Raw genomic sequence first — 23,761 nt, 5'->3', positions numbered from 1 at the left:
ATACAAGACCAAGATCCATACAGCCTAAGACTTACAACAAATGAAACCAAGACAGGTCCAAGACTAATACCAACTGAGATCAATACAAGACCAAAACTCCAGAGATAAAAAAAAAAGCCAAAACCTTTACCAAATAAAAACCAAACCAGTTTGTTCCTTGATGTGTGTTGTCACCATTTCTTTCAAATTATCCAAAATAAACTTATAATTATAAAAGACTAAAATCTGTGAAGGTTTTTCAGGAGGGTGTAGTGTGTTCTAAACATTCAGGTCCCCACAAGTGTACATAAACATTTTAACCTCGATATTTTACTACTGTGCTCGATTACAGGACTAAACTCACAGGTAACAAAACGATGGTAGCTTCTGGGAGGATTGTGGCTGTTTTGTTCACAGGGGAGGCGGTAAAGCTAAAAGTGTGTGTGTGTGTGTTTTCTGAGGCGGTAAACCTACAAGTGTGTGTCTGTGTGTTTTCGGTTATGACCGCAGGTCTCGTCTCCGAACGCACCGCCCGTCAGGACAAGATACCTACAATTTGTCATGTGTATAAAATATGGCTCGGGTTCCAGCCCCTTCTCTCCCTCGGGCGTTCTTACTGCACGGCGTTCTCCCCCCCCCCCCACACACACACACACACACACTCTCACACACTCACACACACACACTCACACACACACACTCACTCACACACACACACTCACACACACACACCCCGCCACCTTCAGTTTTACGACATGACAAGGAGCTGGAAGGTTTTAGAGCAACGTGTAATCCTTTCCGCCTCCTTTGCTTTTATTTCAGGCTCCTGCAGCAGAAAGAGCCAGAGGCTCGAACATTACTAGCTCTCTGTCGTTGGAGACCAGCCAAGCGGATTTTTTCTCTTCTACGTTATAAATGCTGCGGCCCACGCCCGCCTCGGGCACACAGCTGCACAGACGTACACACACACACCCCGCCATTACAACAAAAAAATCACAGTTTACAAAAAAGTCCACTTTCTAAATGCCAAGTCAAGCACTTACCTTCAGGTTACTACTGGAAAACGACTCTACACCTCAAAGTAAAACAATCCAGCAATAAAACTGGACTGCAGAGACAAATCTGAGGCTTTAGGACTCCAACGAACTACAGCGCGAGCAAATGTGAAGCAAACTTTGGAAGAAAACACACACACACAAATGTTTAACTCACGTTAATTCACGTGTTTCGCGTTAATTCAAGCTTAACAGTCACTAACAGGGTAGTAAATCAATTAGGTCAAAGAAATGATGTGCTTCTGACTTTGCAGCAACAGTTTAGGGAAGGTCCTTTCCCATTTGTGCACAAGAAATCTCTATAAATAGAATAGAACGCCTTTATTTGTCATATATACATATACAGATGTACAGTACAACCATATACCAGCTTGTTTGGAAGCTGGGGTCAGAGCGCAGGGTCAGTCATTGTATGGCCCCCCTGGAGCAGAGAGGGTTAAGGGCCTTGCTCAAGGGCCCAACAGTGGCTGCATGATAGAGCTGGGATTCAAACTCTCAACCTTTCAGTTGATAGCCCAAAGCTCCACCCACTAGGCTCCCACTGTCCAAGACTTGAAAAGCTCGGTCCTGCACAGAGCCCTGACCTCAGCCCGACTGAACAGCTCTGGGATGAACCGGAACATCAACGTCAGCACCCAGCCGTACAAGCTGAACGGGCACAAATTCCCACAGACATGCTTCAGAGTCCTGTGAGAAGCCTGTGATGGTGTGGGGTTCTGTTGCAGCATCGAGGTTTGAATGACCTGCAGCTAATAAGAAATGATGATTTCCACTGGGACATACCTGAAAATAGCTAACGCTACAACACAAATGCTACGTAGACACAACAGTTAGCGTCTTGGACGCCGGGCCGCGTTTTCTCTCTCTCGCAGGTTTTGATGAATTGCTCAGGCAAACAGGACGAGCGTTCATACAGTGTACATAACTAATCTCCAAAACGTCGCCTCATTCATCTTCCTCACACCTGACGAACGTAGCCGCGGTCTAGCGCCGCTCGTGCATCTCCAACGCTGAACCAACAACTGACTCACGCTGGTATCAACGGCTACTCACAACCTGCAGTCTGTCTGTGTCAACGCTAATCCAGTGGCGGTTTGTCATGCTAATACAGCCACAGGCGTATTCGGCTAGCGTATCAAGTCGAGCGTGAAATGAAGGAATTGAAGTCCAGCGCTGGAAGGCTAATGCTAACAAATGATTAGATGTGATTTAGAACACGCGACTACAATAATAATAATAATAATAATATTAACAATAAATATTATTAATAATAATAATAATAATAATAAAAACTATAAAAATCATAATAATAATTTCAAGTATAATAATAATAAAATTAATAATAACATTAATAAAAATTATAAAAATTATAAAATTATAAATAATAATAATAATGATAATAATAATAAAAATATTACCAATACTAAAAATAACAATAAATATAATAATTATAATAAAAATAATAACAATAATAATTAAAATAACAATAAAGAAATTAAAAAATAATAAAAATATTAACAATAATAATAATAATATTAACAATAATAAAAATAATAATAATAATAATAATAACATTAAAAATAATAACAAAATAATAATAATAAAAATATTAACAATAATAAAAATAGTAATAATAATAATAATAATAATAATTAATGATAATAATAATAATAAAAATATTAACAATAATTAAAATAATAATAATAATAATTAAAATAATAATAATTAATGATAATAATAATAATTAAAATAATAAAAGTATTAACAATGATAATAATAATTAAAAAAAAAAAATTAATAATAATAATAATAATAATAATAATAATAACTTGCTATTTTTATTTATACATTTATCCTGGTCAGGGTCACCACGGACCTGCAGCAACACACCCTGAACTGGATGGCAATCCAACTCTCCCTCAGACATAGCCAGTCGATAGCACTTCTGGGGGTTCTGAACCTTTTTCCAACCAAAATAGTTTTGAAGATCCCTCGTATTTTACTAATTACCCCAGTTAAACCTCTTCATTATTATAAGAGAGAAGTGTAAGGCGCTGTAGTGGTAGGGTCTGAGCTGGTTTGGGGGTTTTTTTATGGGTGAACTGTACACTGATGTGTGTTCTGAACGTCTGCGGCAGTAAATTAAGCAGGAGGGTAAAAAAAAGTGACACCATGGGACGACGATTAGCACCGCTGGGGTTCAGGGAGTTTCAATAAACACATCTACAGCGCTGAGAGAGAGAGAGAGAGAGAGAGAGAGAGAGAGAGAGAGAGAGAGAGAGAGACAGACAGAGAGAGACTATGAGAATATTGAGAAAGAGATATTCATCAATGCCAGTGAGAATGAATAATCCATCGTGTTACTCAGATTTGGCTCACACCCATCACACCCATCACACCCCGCTCACATTCCAGCACTGGAAACACTTTCACTCTCCAAAACCCGAGCGTTTATTTACATTAAATAAATCAGAGATAAAAGAGATTAAATTACCACCGTTAGTATTTATTTTCTCTTATAAAAATCCTCTAATTATTTAATTCACATGTTTCAGCCAGTACAGTACTGGACTAGTAATCAGAAGGTTGCTGGTTCAACCCCAACCGTTGCCAGGTTGCCACTGTTGGTTAACCGCTTATCCAATCAGGGTCGTGGGGGGGTGCTGGAGCCTTGATCCCACTTTTCAATGGGCGCAAGGCACACAGTAACACCCTGGATGGGGCGCCAGTCCATCACAGGGTACACACACATACACACACACCCACTCACCTATAGGGCAATTCAGTGTTTCCAGTAAACCTGACTGCATGTTTTTGGACTGTGGGAGGAAACCCATATAAATACATCAACATTAACTGCACACATTTCTTTAAGCCGAGCTTTTATTTATTACAGGCTGAAACACAGATCTGAACATCAGGAGGGGAGTCCCGATACTTTTGGACAGCCTGAGCGACGGGCGTGTTGGGAACCTCTCGGCCCTGTCGCTCGGGCTCCTCGCCGGGGGCCTCCGGAGGAACACTCCAGGAAAGTGATATCGCAATCAGGGATTATTGTCTTTGCATAAATTTGGAAGGGGAGCGGAGGGGCGCTCCCTCAGGAGAGAGGGGAACAGAGGGGCGATTTTAAGTTCCATCCAGGTCAAGCTCAAGCTCCCGGGAGGAGTGTGAGGAAACACACACACACACGTATATGTATCCACACACTCATCCGGCCCTTCCACAACCTCAGGACCACCCGTCTGCGAGGGTCCGAGACCGGCGTCACTTTCCTAATTCCGCACCCACCCGCCTGACGATACCTCATCGGTTAGGGTTATAAACCACTGAGCAGAAGGTTGATGGTTCAAGCACCATTGTTATATAAACACATATGTCTACAATATAATAAAACTTGATTGCACATCTTTGGACTGTGGGAGGAAACCAGAGCTACCGGAGGAAACCCACACAGACACAGGGAGAACATGCAAACTCCACACAGAAAGGACTTGGACTGCTTCTTATGGAAATCGAACTCAGGACCCTTTTTTGTCACCCTTAGTAACAAATTCTAAAGCAGTCACCCAAGTAAAACACCAACATTTACTAAATTTTGTGGGTGATTGATTTATTTAATTATTTATTTATTTAATTATTTATTTTTAATTATTTATTTATTTAATAATTGTTTATTTCATTATTTTTTAATTTATTTCATAATTTATTTCATTATTTATTGAATTATTGAATTATTTATTTCAATATTTATTGAATTACTTATTTAATTATTTATTTAATTATTTTTTTAATCATTTATTTATTGAATTATTTATTTCATTATTTATTTATTGAATAATTTATTGATTTAATTATTTATTTAATTACTCACTTTTTAATCATTTATTTATTTTATTATTTATTTCATTATTTATTTATTGAATAATTTATTGATTTACTTATTTATTTCATTATTTATTGAATTATTGAATTGCTTATTTAATTATTTATTTAATTAATTATTTATTTTCATTATTTATTAAATTATTGAATTATTTATTGAATTATTTATTTATTAATTATTTATTTGTTAAATTATTTATAAAAATTTTTTTTATTGTTTATTGAATTATTTTTTAATAGTTTGTTGAATTATTGAATTATTTATTTATTAAATTATTTATTATTAGTATTTATCAAACACAGTCATGGACAATTTTGTACCTGACTTTGTACCCACGCACACAGGGGAGAATATGCAAACTCCACACAGAAAGGGAATCGAACCCAGGACCTTCTTGCTGTGAGGAGACAGTGCTACCCACCCATTAAATTTTTGCCAAGGTTTTGATAACCAGTTATGACCTTCTAGCACACACACACACACACACACACACACACACACACACACACCTCTAAAACGCATCTTGTCGCGTATCCGTGGCTCGCGTCCAGGAAACAGGATTTTAATAGAGCGTGTTTTTATCGTGGCGTGAACACGTCGGAACACGACTCCCGTCTGAAAGGTTTCCAGCGTTCATGAGAAGAGCGAGATGAGCTTCACTCCGCTCACTGCGTTCTGTCTGTCTGAACGAGCTTGTTTTTCTTTCTCTCCAGACGCTCGACTCATTTTTCCCGCTCAGTAAAACAGCAGGCCTCTTTTCAGGGAGTTAATGCGGTAAATGCTAACGCTAACGTTAAGCAGCACGTGCGCTCCGGGGCCGTCGGACCACACGGCGAGAGAAGTGAAGCGTCTCGCGCTCGTCTGATTTACCGTCGGGAGCCACGCTGTAAAAACCCTACAGATTCATGAGCTATTAGCTAGCCGCCTGCTAAACGATGGTAAAATTAGGTCCTACAAGTTGCTCGTAAATCTTCGGGTCCGGGTACGAAGGCCGCGCCCGCGTACGGGCGTACGACGCGCAGACGGAGTCTCGTTTTGTTGTCTTTAAAAAGTCGGTAATTTATGACGGGCTGAGCACCGAGCTGACAGGAGCTCGCTGTGCACTAAACACCGCAGTCAGAGAACAAGCTAGCCTCATAAATCAAACCCAAAACGGACCCCGACGTGTGTTACAAACGCTAGCATAGATGCTTACAACGCTGACTAGCACAACGCTAACCCTCCCCCAAAAGAAAAAGCATATATTTTACATTTACTGCATTTAGCGTACGCTTTTATATCCAAAGTGACTTACAGTACTGAGAGAGTATACTGTCTAATCAATCAAGGGTTTAGGGCCTCGCTCAAGGGCCCAACACTGGCAACCTGGCAGTAGTGAGGCAAGAACCAGCAACCTTTTGATTGAATTTTGCTTTAAATGACGTCTTTAGAGTTGAACGATGCATCAAACAAAGAGAATCAATTATGTTGTACCAGTATTTTAAAGTAGGACTGTGTGTGTGTGTGTGTGTGCATGATTGTGTGTTTGTGTGTGTGCATGATTGTGTGTGTGTTTGTGTGTGTATGTTTGTGTGTGTGCATGACTATGTGTGTGTTTGTGTATGTGTGTGCCTGATTGTGTGTGCATGTGTTTGTCTGTGTGTGTGTGTTTGTGTGTGTGCATGATTGTGTGTTTGTGTGTGTGTCTGTGTGTTTGTGTGTGCATGATTGTGTGTTTGTGTGTGTGTAAGTGTGTGTCTGTGAGCATGATTGTGTGTCTGTGTGTTTGTGTGTACATGATTGTGTGTGTGCACGTGATTGTGTTTGTGTGTGTGCATGATTGTGTTTGTGTGTGAGTGTTTGTGTGTGTGTGTTTGTGTGTGCATGATTGTGTGTTTGTGTGTGTGTAAGTGTGTGTCTGTGAGCATAATTGTGTGTCTGTGTGTACATGATTGTGTGTGTGCGCGTGATTGTGTTTGTGTGTGTGTTTGTGTGTACATGATTGTGTGTGTGTGTGCATGACTATGTGTGTGTTTGTGTATGTGTGTGTGCCTGATTGTGTGTTTGTGTGTGTGCATGATTGTGTGTGTATGTTTGTGTGTGTATTTGTGTGTGTGTTTGTGTGTGTGTTTGTGTGTGCATGATTGTGTGTTTGTGTGTGCATGATTGTGTGTTTGTGTCTGTGTGTTTGTGTGTACATGATTGTGTGTGCGCGTGATTGTGTTTATGTGTGTGCATGATTGTGTGTGTGTGTGCGTGATTGTGTTTGTGTGTGTGCATGATTGTGTGAGTGTGTCTTTGTGTGTATGTGTGTGTGTGTGTGTGTGTGTAAGCAGCTTCCTGACTCTTTTTACAGCTTGCTTGACCGTGGACAGCGTCACGTGTTCCAGCACCTTCTAATGCCCATAAAAACAGAATGCTGGTCTATCAGGAGTAGATTTTCAGGGTTTAACTCTATAATTCAGATATAATGGCACTCGCTGTGGTTCATTGGAGTCCTAGAGCTTTAGAATTGGATTTAAACGACCGTGCAGCAAAGAGAATCGACCGCCGCGCCCCATCAGTGCACGGAATCATGGGATAGGTGTGGAGGACCGGGCGTCGGACCCGGTGCCAGGTCAGTGATGGATGAGAAGGACGCGGCGGCTCTTTCTGGAAACGTAAGTCCATGAATGTACGGCGTGTACGGTTCCTAACGAGCGTGTTTTCCTGTGAAACTCTCATCTGACTTCAGATCCATTAATCATCCTGAACCCTTCAGATCGTCCCCAGTAAACTGTGGACGTGTGTGTGTGTGTGTGTGTGTGTGTGTGTGTGTACGTGGTGTTTATTAAAGTCATGGAGTCAGGTTACGGGTTCGGAACATTTGGCTCGTATAAATGTCCCATAATCCCTCTGTGGCTGGGCGACGCAGAATTCTGCCAGCTGGCACCGAGCTTACATGTGTGTGTGTGTGTGTGTGTGTGTGTGTGTTTGTGTGTGCATGATTGTGTGTGTGTGTGTTTGTGTGTGTGCATGACTGTGTGTGTGTTTGTGTGTGTGCGCATGACTGTGTGTGTTTGTGTGTGTGTGCATGACTGTGTGTGTTTGTGTGTGTGTGCATGACTGTGTGTGTTTGTGTGTGCATGATTGTGTGTGCATGATTGTGTGTGTGTTTGTGTGTGTGTGCATGACTGTGTGTGTTTGTGTGTGCATGATTGTGTTTGTGTGTTTGTGTGTGTGCATGACTGTGTGTGTGTTTGTGTGTGTGCGCATGACTGTGTGTGTGTTTGTGTGTGTGTGCATGACTGTGTGTGTTTGTGTGTGTGTGCATGACTGTGTGTGTGTTTGTGTGTGTGTGCATGATTGTGTGTGTGTGTTTGTGTGTGTGCATGACTGTGTGTGTGTTTGTGTGTGTGCGCATGACTGTGTGTGTGTTTGTGTGTGTGTGCATGACTGTGTGTGTGTTTGTGTGTGTGTGCATGACTGTGTGTGTGTTTGTGTGTGTGTGCATGACTGTGTGTGTTTGTGTGTGTGTGCATGACTGTGTGTGTGTTTGTGTGTGCATGATTGTGTGTGTGTGTTTGTGTGTGTGTGCATGATTGTGTGTGTGTTTGTGTGTGTGTGCATGACTGTGTGTGTGTTTGTGTGTGCATGATTGTGTGTGTGTGTGTTTGTGTGTGTGTGCATGATTGTGTGTGTGTTTGTGTGTGTGTGCATGATTGTGTGTGTGTTTGTGTGTGTGTGCATGACTGTGTGTGTGTTTGTGTGTGCATGATTGTGTGTGTGTGTTTGTGTGTGTGCATGACTGTGTGTGTGTGTTTGTGTGTGTGCATGACTGTGTGTGTGTTTGTGTGTGTGCGCATGAATGTGTGTGTTTGTGTGTGTGTGCATGACTGTGTGTGTTTGTGTGTGTGTGCATGACTGTGTGTGTGTTTGTGTGTGCATGATTGTGTGTGTGTGTTTGTGTGTGTGTGCATGACTGTGTGTGTGTTTGTCTGTGTGCGCATGACTGTGTGTGTGTTTGTGTGTGTGTGCATGACTGTGTGTGTGTTTGTGTGTGTGTGCATGACTGTGTGTGTGTTTGTGTGTGTGTGCATGACTGTGTGTGTGTTTGTGTGTGTGTGCATGACTGTGTGTGTTTGTGTGTGTGTGTGCATGACTGTGTGTGTTTGTGTGTGTGTGCATGACTGTGTGTGTGTTTGTGTGTGCATGATTGTGTGTGTGTGTTTGTGTGTGTGTGCATGACTGTGTGTGTGTTTGTCTGTGTGCGCATGACTGTGTGTGTGTTTGTGTGTGTGTGCATGACTGTGTGTGTGTTTGTGTGTGTGTGCATGACTGTGTGTGTGTTTGTGTGTGTGTGCATGACTGTGTGTGTTTGTGTGTGCATGATTGTGTGTGTGTATTTGTGTGTGTGCATGACTGTGTGTGTATGTCTATGCATGATTGTGTATTTGTGTGTATGAGTGTTTGTGCATAATTGTGTGTATGACTGTGTGTGTGACTGTGTGTGTGTGCATGATTTTGTGTGTATATGTGTTTGTCTGTGTGTGTGTGTTCATGATTGTGTGTGTGAGAGTGTGTTTGGGTGTGTATGTCTTTGCATGATTGTGTGTGTGTGTGCATGACTGTGTGTGTGTTCATGACTGTGTGCATGACTGCGTGTGTGTTTGTTTGTGTATGTATGTGACAGTGTGCGTGTGTCTTTGCATGATTGTGCGTGTGTGTGTGTGTGTGTGAGCAGCTTCCTGACTCTTTTTACAGCTTGCTTGACCGTGGACAGCGTCACATGTCCCAGCACCTTCTAATGCCCATAAAAAAAAGAATGCCGGTCTATCAGGAGTGGAACCGGAACATCAACTGATCAATCAGTGCCCAGCCGCAAAAATACAAATGCTGTCATCTTTTGACTGAACGGGCACAAATTCCCACAGACACAATTCAAAGCCTTGTGAGAAGCCTTATCAAAGAGGTGGTTGTTAATCTACATGAAAAGATCACACAGAGGTCACGATATTTTAATCCCACCAGTCTATTGTTTTTGAAACTGGATGTCCGAAAAGCTCACGCTCAGGAGTCCAAATACTTTAGACCGTTTAGTGTATGTGTGTGTGTGTGTGTGTGTCTGAGTTCTATAGGATGACCCTGCTAGGCAGAACCTAATACATAGAGTGATTGATGGGTCGTGTCTGGATAATCCTTGTCTCAAAACACTTTCCCTCTAACTCTAAAGCTCTCGGGATAAAAGAATAGACACGTTAAGATCTTTATCGTCAGTAATTGACTGTCTGGCAGCTTCCCAGTACCTGAAGAGCGGCGTTTAAAACCGTGTCCTTACTGAGTTAAATGAGTCTTTGTCATCAGCAGCTCGTCGGCGGAATCAAAGAGGCCGAACCGCGGAAGCGGAACGTTTACGTTCCTCAGAACGATGGTCCGAACCCGACCTGTAGAGGCAGCGCTCCTCGCCTCCCTCTGGAAAACAAACCGACCCCCTTATTAGCGCGTATAAATCAGCGCCGTCAGAACCACCCACAAACAAGCAGACACGCCGGATCTACCCGGAGGTGTTTTCACCGCCAAATTACAGCCGTTGCAGCGCAGGCCACGCCCCTTTCCTAAAGGAACGGTCGCAGCTGTGCCTCACCTGGTGTAACGAACGACAACTATTCCACGTGGTCAAAGTATCAGGGCTGTGTTTTACAGAACAGTTCCTAACAGGTGCAGTAACAGTTTGTTTATATCTGCATTAATACACTAAAGATGTCAGTGTCAGAGCAGGGGTGAATCCCCAAACTGATGGTTCCTCTTCTCAGACGTTTGTCCCTGAGCGTGTTCATGATCTCATCCACATAAAATCCAGATCATTCAGCTTCTCTCCGGATAATTCCTACAGATTCCCCCTGACATCCCACTGCCAGGCACGGCTAATTTATGGCCTCCGTAAGGGCCGGAGAGTCGAGGCATCGCGCGGGGAGCACGGAGACCCCCTCGACGAGTCCCAGACGCCGCCGGGACCTTCCAGGATGACGTCTGGATCTGCTAGGATTTCACAGTGGAATTGAGAAGCAGCGTCTGATTCCACGCTGAGACCAGGCCGCCTCTCAGCAGCACCCATAAATCAAACCGCTCACGGGATCCACGGATGGGGAAAAACAGAGGAACACAGGGGTACAGAATTAATACCACAAGACAAAACCAAACCCTTACACCCAAACCCTGAACCCTAACAGTCCTAACAGTCCAAACAGTATTAACAGTATTAACAGTATTCCTGATTATTCAGATCAGGTGTTACTTCCACACTTATTACCAATATAAAATCATTTATATAAAATATTTGTATTATTTAAATTTTTTTTTATTTTTTTTAATTATTATTATTACTTTTATTATTGTTATTATTACTTTTATTATTGTTATTATTATTAAGTGTATTACTATTATCAATATTTTATAACTATAATTCTAATTATTTTAATTATTTAGTTATTATCATATTATTATTAATATTTTAATTATTTAGTTATTATCATATTATTATTATTATTATTATTTTAATTATTATTTAGTTATTATCATATTACAAATAATCTGTCATTCCAGTCATACTAAAATAAAATAATAACTAAAATAATAAATAAATAAAACTTTTATATTAAAAAATATTATATTCAAGAGAAGTCACTTAAAAATTATAAAAAAATAAATAAATAAATATATATATATATATATATATATATATATATAATATTTTAATTAATTATTCTTTAATTGGTAAGTATGTGTGGGTTAGTGCAGAAGCTCTTTATTTATTTGTTTGTCTGTGCAGTCATTATAATATTTTATACATGTTGAACACTAAATTCTGATGCTGATCTTTTATTTAATTAGAAAAGCCAGCGGGGGGTCGATGACAGAGGCAGGGGAACTGCTATAGGGAACTGGAAATGACTAAACTGGGAGAAAAACTAACACTGGTGCATTTTGAGAGAGTAAAACGTGACTGGTGTTCTGTTGGACTGAACTGACTTGTGTGTACATAGAATAAAAAATACACTATATGGATAAAAGTATTGGGACACCACTTGTATTCGCTACAGGATGTTAGAAATGAATTATATTCTAAAATCTATCTAAACAGTTTAGGGAGGGACCTAAAGCTCGGTTTAAAAGCAAGAAACTCCAGTGTCCTGCACACACTCGACTCAACAGCTCTGTGTTGAACCGGAACATCAGCTGATTGATCAGCGCCCAGACATACCAATGTTCTTTAGTATTACTGAACAGGCACAAATTCCCATAGACACACTTCAAAGTCTTGTGAGAAGCTTCTCAGAAGAGCGGCTGATGTTCTAGCTCAGTTTAAACGCTGATTCTGGACTGTAATAAGGCCCACTCACTCACTGTCTTATCCAATCAGGGTTGCGGGGGGGGGGGAGCAAGGCACACAGTAACACTCTGGACGGGGCGCCAGTCCATCGCAGGGCAGACACAAACACACACACATTCTCCCATAGGGCAATTCATTGTCTCCAGTTAACCTGACTGCATGTTTTTGGACTGTGGGAGGAAACCGGAGCTCCCGGAGGAAACCCACGCAGACACGGGGAGAACATGCAAACTCCGCACACAAAGGACCCGGACCGCCCCGTCTGGGGATGGAACCCAGGACCTTCTTGCTGTGAGGCGACAGTGCTACCCACCGAGCCACCGTGCCGCCCTGTAATAAGGCTGCATGGTCCAAAATAATGCAAATAAAAAAAAACACTGAATCTTTAAAGCGCGATGGCGGCGCGACGGTACAGAGATGAACGCTCGAACCGTCGGGAGCGAGGACGCATGAATTACACGAGTCAGAATCGGTGTTACTCCTGCAGTGCTGAAGATTTAGTGGCTCCCAGCGAGCGAGCCAGTCTGGGTGGGCCGGGGGTAACGCCTCCCTCAGGCCCCATCCACCAAAAACAGAGAGAGAGAGATACGGAGAGTATCACACACACACACACACACACACACACACACACACACACACACACACACACACACACACACACACACACACACACACACACACACACACACACACACACACACACACACACACACACACACACACACACACACACACACACACACACACACACACACACACACCTCATCACTGCCTCTCTCATTATTGGGGGGGGGATTTTACAGGGTCATTTATTTAACTGGGTTTTGAATGACATCGGTTCTGCATGAGCTGCTGTAGTGCAAACTCCGAGACCGCGTGGGCCTGAGAAAACACGCCGGAGAGTAAATCAGCCCGGCGGATCTGGAGAGAGAGCAAGAGCGTGCGAGAGAGAGAGAGAGAGAGCGCGAGAGCGTGTGAGAGAGAGAGAGAGAGAGAGAGAGAGAGAGAGAGAGAGAGAGAGAGAGAGAGAGAGAGAGAGAGAAATCGGCGGTGTGTGTTACCTGGCGAAGGTTCTGCCATCATGAGAAAAATGCCACCGTGGCCACGTGTATGCATTTATGCGTTTATACGTTCACGCTCATGAACTCACGTGTGCGTGTGCTAGTCTGTGGCGCCCAAATATTCATCAATATTCGCTGGATTTGTGTTCAAAGCTCTAAATGATCCGTGACCGACAAAAAAACGGCAAAAATGTGCTAACGGTTACCATCAAAATCAGAGTCAGAGGGTCTGTGTGAAAACCTGGTGAGCTGCCTCGCTGTCTCGCTGCCTCACTGCCTCAGTAGAGAGGATTCTAATAAGACCTGGAGCTCATGAGGCAGATTATTTAGACGCTCTAACTGGACTGAGATTACACAGCAGTTTTAGCATACTACGCTAACACGGTTAGCTTCAAGGCACGACCCGCTAGCACGCCAGCTAACGTCTCCCTCCGTGTCCCGAAAACGCTTAAACTTAAACGCTTAAAAAAGGATATGAGAATTTAGACACGCCCTGTTCTTGGGAGCGTAGGATGACAAGAGCTGAATCAAAACACAACACACGGTTTGGCATGAATGAACTGGAACATGCTGTACGAATGCTCCGTCGGGCACAAATTCCCACAGACATACTCCAAAGTCTGGTCAGAACATTTACATTTACCAGCATTTAGCGGACGCTTTTATCCAAAGCGACTTACAGTACTTTGACAGCATATTGTCTAAGCAATTGAAGGTTAAGGGCCTTGCTCAAGGGCCCAACAGTGGCAACCTGGCAGTGGTGAGGCTTGAACCGGCAACCTTCTGATTACTAGGCTAGGCTACAACTGCCCCTCAGAAGAGATACCTTTGGCCACACAGTGCATGTGGACGCCCGACCGTAAGCTTGACGGTCAACAGTATTTTATATGGAGTGGCTCCTCCACACACACCCGCTTTTGCAGCTATAACAGATCCACTCGGCATAGAAGGCTTTCCATAAGGTTTAAGAGTCTGTGGGAATTTGTGCCCATCCAGTGCAAAGGACATTTGCAAGGTCAGGTACCGATCACAATGAACGATGCAGTTCATCCTAAAGTAGTTCAGTGGTGAACCGGAACAGGAAAGGGCCTTCCCTAAACCTCCTCAGTAATCCCCTCAGTATTTAGGAGAGGTGTCCACATACTTTTGGTCGAATTGTGAATAAAAGATGATCAGATTCGGACTTAAAAGTGTTTTTGTGGGTCGTTTTTGTGGGTCGCATTACAGCCACGTAATGGATTTGGGCTTCTTTTACCTGCGGTGTGTGTGTGTGTGTGTGTGTGTGTGTGTGTGTGTGTGTGTGTGAGAGTGTGAGAGTGTGTGTGTGTGTGTGTGTGTGTGTGTGTGTGTGTGCACTGGTATTCATCACATTGAGGGGACATGAATCTGTTTACACAGTCACGTCGTGGGGACCTCTTGCAGTGTGGGGACCTAAAGTCTAGTCCCCATAAAGGAAACCTATTTTAAATGGATACAGGAGGCCTACTAATGGTGCCTGTGTGGTTTTTAGCATTGGCTCAAAACGCATGTTTTTCGGTGAATGTGTGAGTGTGTGGGTTGTGCTCAGTTGCGCCCCCTTTTTTTTATAGCCGGAATCACACACACACACGGATTCCAAATAAGGTTGGGAACCACCCACTTCCTGGTCCCCATTAGGAACGATTTCAGACATTTTTAGTGTTAAAGATGGATATTCACACAGTGGACAAAAAAAGAAGATTATATGCAGGAGAAACCAGCTAAGAAGCTAAGAACTTATATAGAGGACCAAAAATGAAACACAAGGTAAGCATATTTGCATGTCAAACCAGTATAACAATTGTTCAACCGTCAAATTATGTTAATTAGTTCTGTTAGTGAATAGTTATTTGTTCTTTAATACCAGTTCTTCTCCTTCTCCAGCCATAACATTAAAACCTGACCTGTCCTGCTATTAAAGAACATGTAAATGTATTAAAGAACAGCATGAAAGGGGGTAACAAAGCATGTAGAGAAACAGATAAACTACAGTCAGTAATTGTAGAACTACAAAGTGCTTCTATATGGTAAGTGGAGCTGATAACATGGACAGTGAGTGTAGAAACAAGGAGGTGGTTTTAATGTTATGGCTGATCGGTGTAAATGAGTGCAAATAAAGCTTCTTGTTTATAATTGGGCTGTGACAGTGCAGTGGTTAAATAACAATGACTGCGTGTTTTTAGATATATTTAGATATTTATATTAATTTTCCATTAAATAAATTTAAAAATGACAACAAATTTTTGGTAACTTAAAAAGACAGAAAACTGTTAGTTTGAAATGTCTGTGTGCGGCTGCAGTCTCCATTGGGGCCTTTAATTTGAAACAGGTGTAGCATTACTTCACTAATGAACCTGGTTTTCAGTCTCTGTTCTGTGGGTAGAAGTAGAACTCGGAGCTTTAACTGTAAGGCAAGTTTGTTACAAAATGAAATTAAATGCTTAAATGTTTGGGCAGGAAAAGTGAAAGCAGGCATTCTTACGCGTATTACTGCCAGGCAGAGAAAAAAACTTCAGTATGTCGTTTTAACAAGGACATTATAAATGATTTCGTTACAACATGTGTTCTACAGCGAGTGTTAGTAGCTTATGTTTATTTGTACAAAACTAATCTGTGTGTATTGTGTTGGTTTCTAGCGCGTTTCAGTGTGTTCAGGTGTAGTTTACTGAACAGGTTGTTTGGTGCGCGTCTGCAGACGCGTCACTAAGTCCAGTGTGATGCGCTAATAAGTAAAGATAAGTTTTATACCCACAAACCTAATAAACAACATGAACATGATCGAATGGACTTTAAGATAACATTTAACCTTTTTGGCCAGACTCTGAACAAGAGTGTATCTGCAGATGCAAACCATATACAAACAGATTTGTACTGTACTGTATAATTAATGCAAAACCCTAATAAATAACACATATAAATAATATATTATTATAATTTTAGTTTTTGTCCCTTTTTCTTGCATTGTTGCTTAATTGCACCTCATATTTTAAAAAACTTTTTATATGCATATTATATGCATAAGGCATATAATAATAACTTTAAAGACCTAGACTTAATCCAGTACAATAATTGTTTTGTTTTTTTCTGCAGTTTGAAATGAATGTGAAGACTGCTCATGGAGAACACGAGTATGTTGCACAATACATGGTGTACAGACTGGCTCATATTGCAGGATAAGAATAAAAATTAAAATGCTTAAAGAACCAAAATACCAAATGCATTAAGTCTAATTATCTATGAAAATATGTTTACAGGTGGCTACAAAAGCACCCAGTGATATAAATGTAGAAGATATCAGCAAGTCCTGCCATTTAAAAGTTCATATGCAGAAGCACAACGGAAAAAACTGACCAACAGGTACATTGACCAGTCAGGCATTCTGTTAAAAGTTGTCATAAAGTGTTTAATTTGTGTGATTACTTAAGGGAGCCCAATAAAAATAAATATTTAAAATTTGTACAGACGCCCAGCATTGCAGCTAGAGCCGTGGTGGAGGACGACTCCCAATCCTCTGTCCTGTCCAAGACTCTAAGATCCAAGATGAATGATGCTTCTGTTTTAAACAGCACTCCTCTACAGGTACATGCACATCCACATCATCACTTTAAGTTAAAACTACAGGCTCTCTTTTGTCATATATTTTAGTATTTTGGGGTTTTAATTAATTAAAAGAATGTAATAAGTTAATTGTGATGATAATCTAGTAAGAATAATTGTTTATTGTGATGTATCTACAAGGTAGGTTCTAGGGGAACATATAGGGCAGATTTTAACTTTCACAGGGATTTTTGTCTTGTATAATTATCACTTTATTCTGAACACTTACGGCGTCCCCACAACACACCTTCAGTTAGTTTCTGAGTACAAACTGTGTGTAGAAACTGACTTGGTCCCCACAATGACTGTAACATTGTGTGTGTGAAAGGTCCCCGCAAAGCCTGTTTTATTTAATATGTGTGAACACAGACTGCTTGACTGGGCAAAAGATAATTTTTTTATTATTATAAAATTATTTTCTAAAGTCTGGTGCATGTTTTTTGATATAGTTATTTTAAATTGTGTTTACAGACACCCAGCATTGCAGCTAGAGCCGTGGTGGAGGACGACTCCCAATCCTCTATCCTGTCCAAGACTCAGATGGATGATGCTTCTGTTTCAAACAGCACTCCTCAACAGGTACATGCATGTCCACTACTTGACTTTTAGTTTTACAGCCTCTCTTTTGTCATATATTTTAGTATTTTGGGTTTTTAGTCAGTAAAAAGAATGTAATAAGTTAATTGTGATGTAAATCTAGCAAGAATAATTGTTTATTTTGATGTATCTACAAGGTAAGTTCTAGTGGAACATTTAGGGCAGATTTTAACTTTCACAGGGATTTTTGTCTTGTATAATTATCACTTTATTCTGAACACTTACGACGTCCCCACAACACACCTTCAGTTAGTGTATGAGTAGAAACTGTGTGTAGAAACTGAACTAAACTGGTCCCCACAATGACTGTAACATTGTGTGTGTGAAAGGTCCCCACAAGGAATGGTAACATTGTGTGTGTGAAAGGTCCTTTCACACACACACACACACAATGTTACAGTCATTGTGGGGACCTGTTACATACACGCACAATGTTATAGTTACTTGTGGGGACCTTTCACACACACAATGTAATAGTCACTTGTGGGGACCTTTCACACACACAATGTTATAGTCATTGTGGGGACCAGTTTAGTTCAGTTTCTACACACAGTTTCTACTCATACACTAACTGAAGGTGTGTTGTGGGGACGCCGTAAGTGTTCAGAATAAAATGATAATTATCCAAGAAAAAAATCACTGTGAAAGTTAAAATCTGCCCTATATGTTCCCCTTGAACTTACCTTGTAGATACATCACAATAAACAATTATTCTTGCTAGATTATCATCACAATTAACTTATTACATTCTTTTAATTAACTAAAAACCCAAAATACAAAAACATGACAAAAAAGTACTTGTGTATTTGAGATCATCAAACATACAGTGGGGCCAAAAAGTATTTAGTCAGCCACTGATTGTGCAGGTTCTCCTACTTAGAAAGATGAGAGAGGTTTGTACTTTTCATCATAGGTACACTTCAACTATGAGAGACAAAATTAGAAAAAAAAATCCAGGAAATCACATTGTAGGATTTTTAAAGAATTTATTCGTAAATTATGGTGGAAAATAAGTATTTGGTCAATAACAAACAAGCAAGATTTCTGGCTCTCACAGACCTGTAACTTCTTCTTTAAGAAGCTCTTCTGTCCTCCACTCGTTACCTGTATTACCGGTTTGACCTCGTTATCTGTATAAAAGACACCTGTCCACAGCCTCAAACAGTCAGACTCCAAACTCAACCATGGCCAAGACCAAAGAGCTGTCGAAGGACACCAGGAAGAAAATTGTAGACCTGCACCAGGCTGGGAAGAGTGAATCTACAATAGGCAAGCAGGTTGGTGTGAATAAATCAACTGTGGGAGCAACTGTAAGAAAATGGAAGACATACAAGACCATTGATAATCTCCCTCGATCCCGTGGGGTCAAAATGATCATGAGAACGGTGAGCAAAAATCCCAGAACTACACGGAGGGACCTGATAAATGACCTGCAGAGAGCTGGGACCAAAGTAACAAAGGCTACCATCAGTAACACACTACGCCGAGAGGGACTCAAATCCTGCAGTGCCAGGCGTGCCCCCCTGCTTAAGCCAGTACATGTCCAGGCCCGTCTGAAGTTTGCCAGAGAGCATATGGATGATCCAGAAGAGGATTGGGAGAATATCATGTGGTCAGATGAAACCAAAATGGAACTTTTTGGTAAAAACTCAACTCGTCGTGTTTGGAGGAAGAAGAATGCTGAGTTGCATCCCAAGAACACCATACCTACTGTGAAGCATGGGGGTGGAAACATCATGCTTTGGGGCTGTTTTTCTGCAAAGGGGACAGGACGACTGATCCGTGTTAAGGGAAGAATGAACGGGGCCATGTATCGTGAGATTTTAAGCCAAAACCTCCTTCCATCAGTGAGAGCATTGAAGATGGAACATGGCTGGGTCTTCCAGCATGACTGATCCCAAACACACCGCTCGGGCAACGAAGGAGTGGCTCCGTAAAAAGCATTTCAAGGTCCTGGAGTGGCCTAGCCAGTCTCCAGACCTCAACCCCATAGAAAATGTGTGGAGTCCGTGTTGCCCAGCGACAGCCCCAAAACATCACTGCTCTAGAGGAGATCTGCATGGAGGAATGGGCCAAAATAGCAGCTACAGTGTGTGCAGACCTGGTGAAGACTTACAGGAAACGTTTGACCTCTGTCATTGCCAACAAAGGTTATGTTACAAAGTATTGAGTTGAACTTTTGTTATTGACCAAATACTTATTTTCCACCATAATTTACAAATAAATTCTTTAAAAATCCTCCAATGTGATTTCCTGGATTTTTTTTTTCATTTTGTCTCTCATAGTTGAAGTGTAGCTATGATGAAAATTACAGACCTCTCTCATCTGTCTAAGTAGGAGAACCTGCACAATCAGTGGCTGACTAAATACTTTTTGGCCCCACTGTATATGTAAATTTACTGATAAATTAAGTTTTAAATTTAGGATTAAGTATTAAAGTTTTTCTTATTATGATTTCTTGTTTTGTAAATGAAAGACACAAATCTTGACAATTCCAGTGAGCTATTTGATTCTTCATCAGAAAGTGCAGATGATTACATACCTGATACGACTTGTGATAGTGACATTGACACTAGCCTTAAACCAAACCAAAAAACAAAGCACAATACACTGGATGTCTCTGGCTCAGAGAGTTCCACTGTCTGTGACTCCACAACATCAGACAAAATGACCTTTGACGGGCACAGCTTTACACCTGAAGCCACTGGAGCAGAAGAAGAACTTGGTTCAAGTAAGAACATAAATGATCTAATAGTTGTTAGCGCAAGTCAAAAAAGAGGTGGACGAAGAGTGTACAACAAAAAACATTACTGCTTGTATTGCTCTAAGCCGTATGCCAAAGCCGGGTTTCAGGGAGAGGAAGAAACAGCTAGATTATATTCACAACAGAGGACACTACGCTCACAATGCTGCAGTTATGGAGTCAGGACAGGGGAAACTTGATGTTGGGCAGCACTTGTTAAACAAAAGGGGAAATTAGACAAGAATCAACAGTATGTGAGAGAGCAGATGCGAGAAATGGGAAGGCTGGTTCACAATGCCAGAAAAGTCACCACCTTAAAGAAAATGGAAGATCTTATGAATCCAAAAAATTACATGGAGACAGTCAAAACTGTCAAGTTGACATGTGGGTATGACAGTGAAACAAACAAGTTTTTGACCCCATCATTAGCAAACAAACTTGGAAATATCCTGATTAAAGTAAGCAAACTTTTAAAAGCTCAAGGTTTCATCTCAAACAACCAACATCTTGTGAAGAATGCCAGTGAGTTTCAAGACATCCATCGGGAAAAGTAGAATGAGCTAATATCAGCCACGGCATTGAGGAACATAAGGTAAGCAAAGTGGAACGTACCGACTCTCATGCCTTTTACTGAAGACATGCATGCATATCTCAGTCAAGTACAAGATGAGTGGTACATTTCACTCTCGGAAAGTCCCTCTGCAAAAGCCTGGATGGAGCTGAATAAGGTGTGCCTGGCTCAGGTTATTCTCTTCTCAGGGAAGGAGAAGTTGCCAGCATGCTCTTATCTGCATTTTTATCAAGAGACACTTCTGATCACCATGAGGATGTGGACTGGGCACTGTCTGAAGAGGAAAAAAAGCTCTGCAGACACTTCTCAAGGATTGTCGTCGGGGGGAAACGTGGTCGCCCAGTTCCAATTCTTCTGACTCCAAAAATGTTTTGTGCATTAGAGATCCTTGTTAATAGACAATGGTTATATGTTTGCAAGACCAGAAGCTATGACACATTTCAGAGGATCAGACCGTCTCTGTGGCTTTGCAAAGGTGTGTGGTGCAAAGAGTCCCACTGACATCTACCAAACTGAGAAAGCATGCTGCAACCCTTTCAACTGTGCTAAACATGATAGACACAGAAATGGACCAGCTTGCCAATTTTCTTGGACATGACATAAGAATCCATCGTGAGTTCTATCGACTGCCTGAGAAGACCCTACAGCTCGCCAAGATCAGCAAAGTTTTTCAATGCCGTGGCTGATATCAGCTCATTCTACTTTTCCCGATGGATGTCTTGAAACTCACTGGCATTCTTCACAAGATGTTGGTTGTTTGAGATGAAACCTTGAGCTTTTAAAAGTTTGCTTACTTTAACCAGGATATTTCCAAGTTTGTTTGCTAATGATGGGGTCAAAAACTTGTTTGTTTCACTGTCATACCCACATGTCAACTTGACAGCTTTGACTCTCTCCATGTAATTTTTTGGATTCATAAGGTCTTCCATTTTTTTTAAGGTGGTGACTTTTCTGGCATTGTGAACCAGCCTTCCCATTTCTCGCATCTGCTCTCACACATACTGTTAAAAGTATGTGAAGTCATTTCCCAATGTTTCTTTACATGGTTGTGTAAAGGGCACAAGTTTCCCCTGTCCTGACTCCATAACTGCAGCATTGTGAGTGTAGTTTCCTCTGTTGAGAATATAATCTAGCTGTTTCTTCCTCTCCCTGAAACCCTTTGGAAAGCTGTGCCTGTCAGAGGTCATTTTGTCTGATGATGTCGAGTCACAGACAGTGGAACTCACTGAGCCAGAGACATCCAGTGTATATCAAAAGATCAGCAAAGTTCTAATGGCTCTTGAGCAAGGAAGATTAGCTGAGTTTCATGGCAAGAACTTGGATAAAATTGGGCTAGATCCTGATGGTATATTATTTTATTTAACTTTTTGTATTTGGTTTTTGCTTTCTTGCTTTTGTTGAAGTCCCAGTGAATAAAGGGTTTAAGTACTGTTTGATTACTTAGCTAACTAATGCCTGTGTGTATTCTACAGACTGTAAGTGAGGGGGATAAATTGTCGTCATTATAGTGTGTTTTTATAGAATGTAAATATTATTAGGGGGCATATGGGCTTGGGACTGGGACTTCTGTGTGGGAAGCCACAGTGTTGTTAAAAATATAACTCATGGTGTAACCTAATCAAACAGTGTAACACAGTGTCAGTCTTACTTACAAGAAACAGACCCACTTTGAAACATTAAACACTAAAGCCAGTAGCCTGCTCAGGTAGGACAATTGCAGACAAATTAAAGCAGGAAAAATGGTCAGGGTCAGAGCATCTCCAAAACAGCAGGTTTGGGGTGTAACAGTATGCAGTGGTTAGTACTTGAGTCTGGTCCATGGTAGACCATGGAGTGTTCATGGTAGAATCAAGTAATTTCGAGGGTTTACTTTCTTACTGTACTCTTGTAAAAAGGTGGTGGGATGTATTAAGCCGCAGTCAAAGTCAGTTCTCGAAGGTGATGTTTTGGAAGCAGGAAAAATGGGCAACAGTAAGGAACTGTGTGACTTTGACAAGGACCAAATTGTGATGTCTGTGATGCATCTCCAAAACAGCAGGTCTTGTGGGTTGTTCCCAGTAAACAGTGGTTAGTACCTACCAAAAATGGTCCACAGTAGGCTTGGTGTCAGGGTCATGTGCACCCAAGGCTCATTGGTCTTGTGTAGTTTATGTTTCGATGGGTCAGAGCTATACAGGTGTCACTAGGGGGACTTACATAATATTAGGCGGGTTTTAATTTTATGGCTGATCTGTGTATTTATAGCTATTATGAGAATTTGATCCTAATAATCTTTGTCTATGGCAGAATGGACAAACAGTGCAAAGGTAAAACTGCCCATAAGAAGAAAACACCTTGGCTGCAGACAGAGGTGCAGGCGGTGGAATGGCACACGAATCGCTTCATCACATCTTGTATCGTACCAGCACAGCGAGACTGTGAGAAGTGTTTAAGGGCTGAACCAGAAGCTCCTAAGAACCGTGACTGGCAAAATCTGAAATTCTATGTTTATAATCGTATTACGGCCTACAAAAGAAAATTGCAATACAGATAGTTTAAAGATCATTGAGTCTCTGGTATGGCAGTTTTTGTTTACATTCACATGTTCTGATATTGCAGTTTTTGTTTGCATTCACATGTCTCAGCAAGACACACACATGCATACGTCATAAAGGTCTACTGAACAGAAATAGAATTATTTGCTATTTTTTAAAAAGCATTTGAACATTTTGCAATATATTGATTTTCTTTGAACTGTCAATAATACACTATATTGCCAAAAGTATTCGCTCGCCTGCCTTCACACGCATATGAACTTGAGTTCATCCTGAAAAACTTACCATATACAGTGGGGGAAATACCGTATTTTCCGCACTATAAGGCGCACCGGATTATAAGGCGCAGTCTCAATTACGGGGTCTATTTCTGTA

The 23,761-nt window shown here is 41.2% G+C and overlaps 1 long non-coding RNA gene across 3 annotated transcripts; it reads left to right on the top strand.

Annotated features, from left to right (window-relative positions):
- The first annotated feature begins 15,093 nt into the window (after positions 1-15,093).
- LOC134335596 (uncharacterized) lies at positions 15,094-23,396 on the top strand. Of its 3 annotated transcripts, none has more exons than XR_010015620.1 (6): positions 15,094-15,111; positions 16,435-16,472; positions 16,599-16,701; positions 16,807-16,923; positions 17,413-17,520; positions 23,139-23,396. It is a non-coding gene; the product is annotated as an uncharacterized LOC134335596 (long non-coding RNA). The 3 variants fall into 3 exon arrangements; XR_010015618.1 differs by lacking the exon at positions 15,094-15,111 and adding an exon at positions 15,681-15,750; XR_010015619.1 differs by lacking the exon at positions 15,094-15,111 and adding an exon at positions 15,822-15,921.
- The last annotated feature ends 365 nt before the right edge of the window (positions 23,397-23,761 follow it).

The sequence above is a fragment of the Trichomycterus rosablanca genome, chromosome 21 (genome assembly GCF_030014385.1).
Source record: "Trichomycterus rosablanca isolate fTriRos1 chromosome 21, fTriRos1.hap1, whole genome shotgun sequence".
In the NCBI taxonomy this organism is placed as follows: domain Eukaryota; kingdom Metazoa; phylum Chordata; class Actinopteri; order Siluriformes; family Trichomycteridae; genus Trichomycterus; species Trichomycterus rosablanca.
This window is presented reverse-complemented; position numbering and strand designations above follow the sequence as displayed.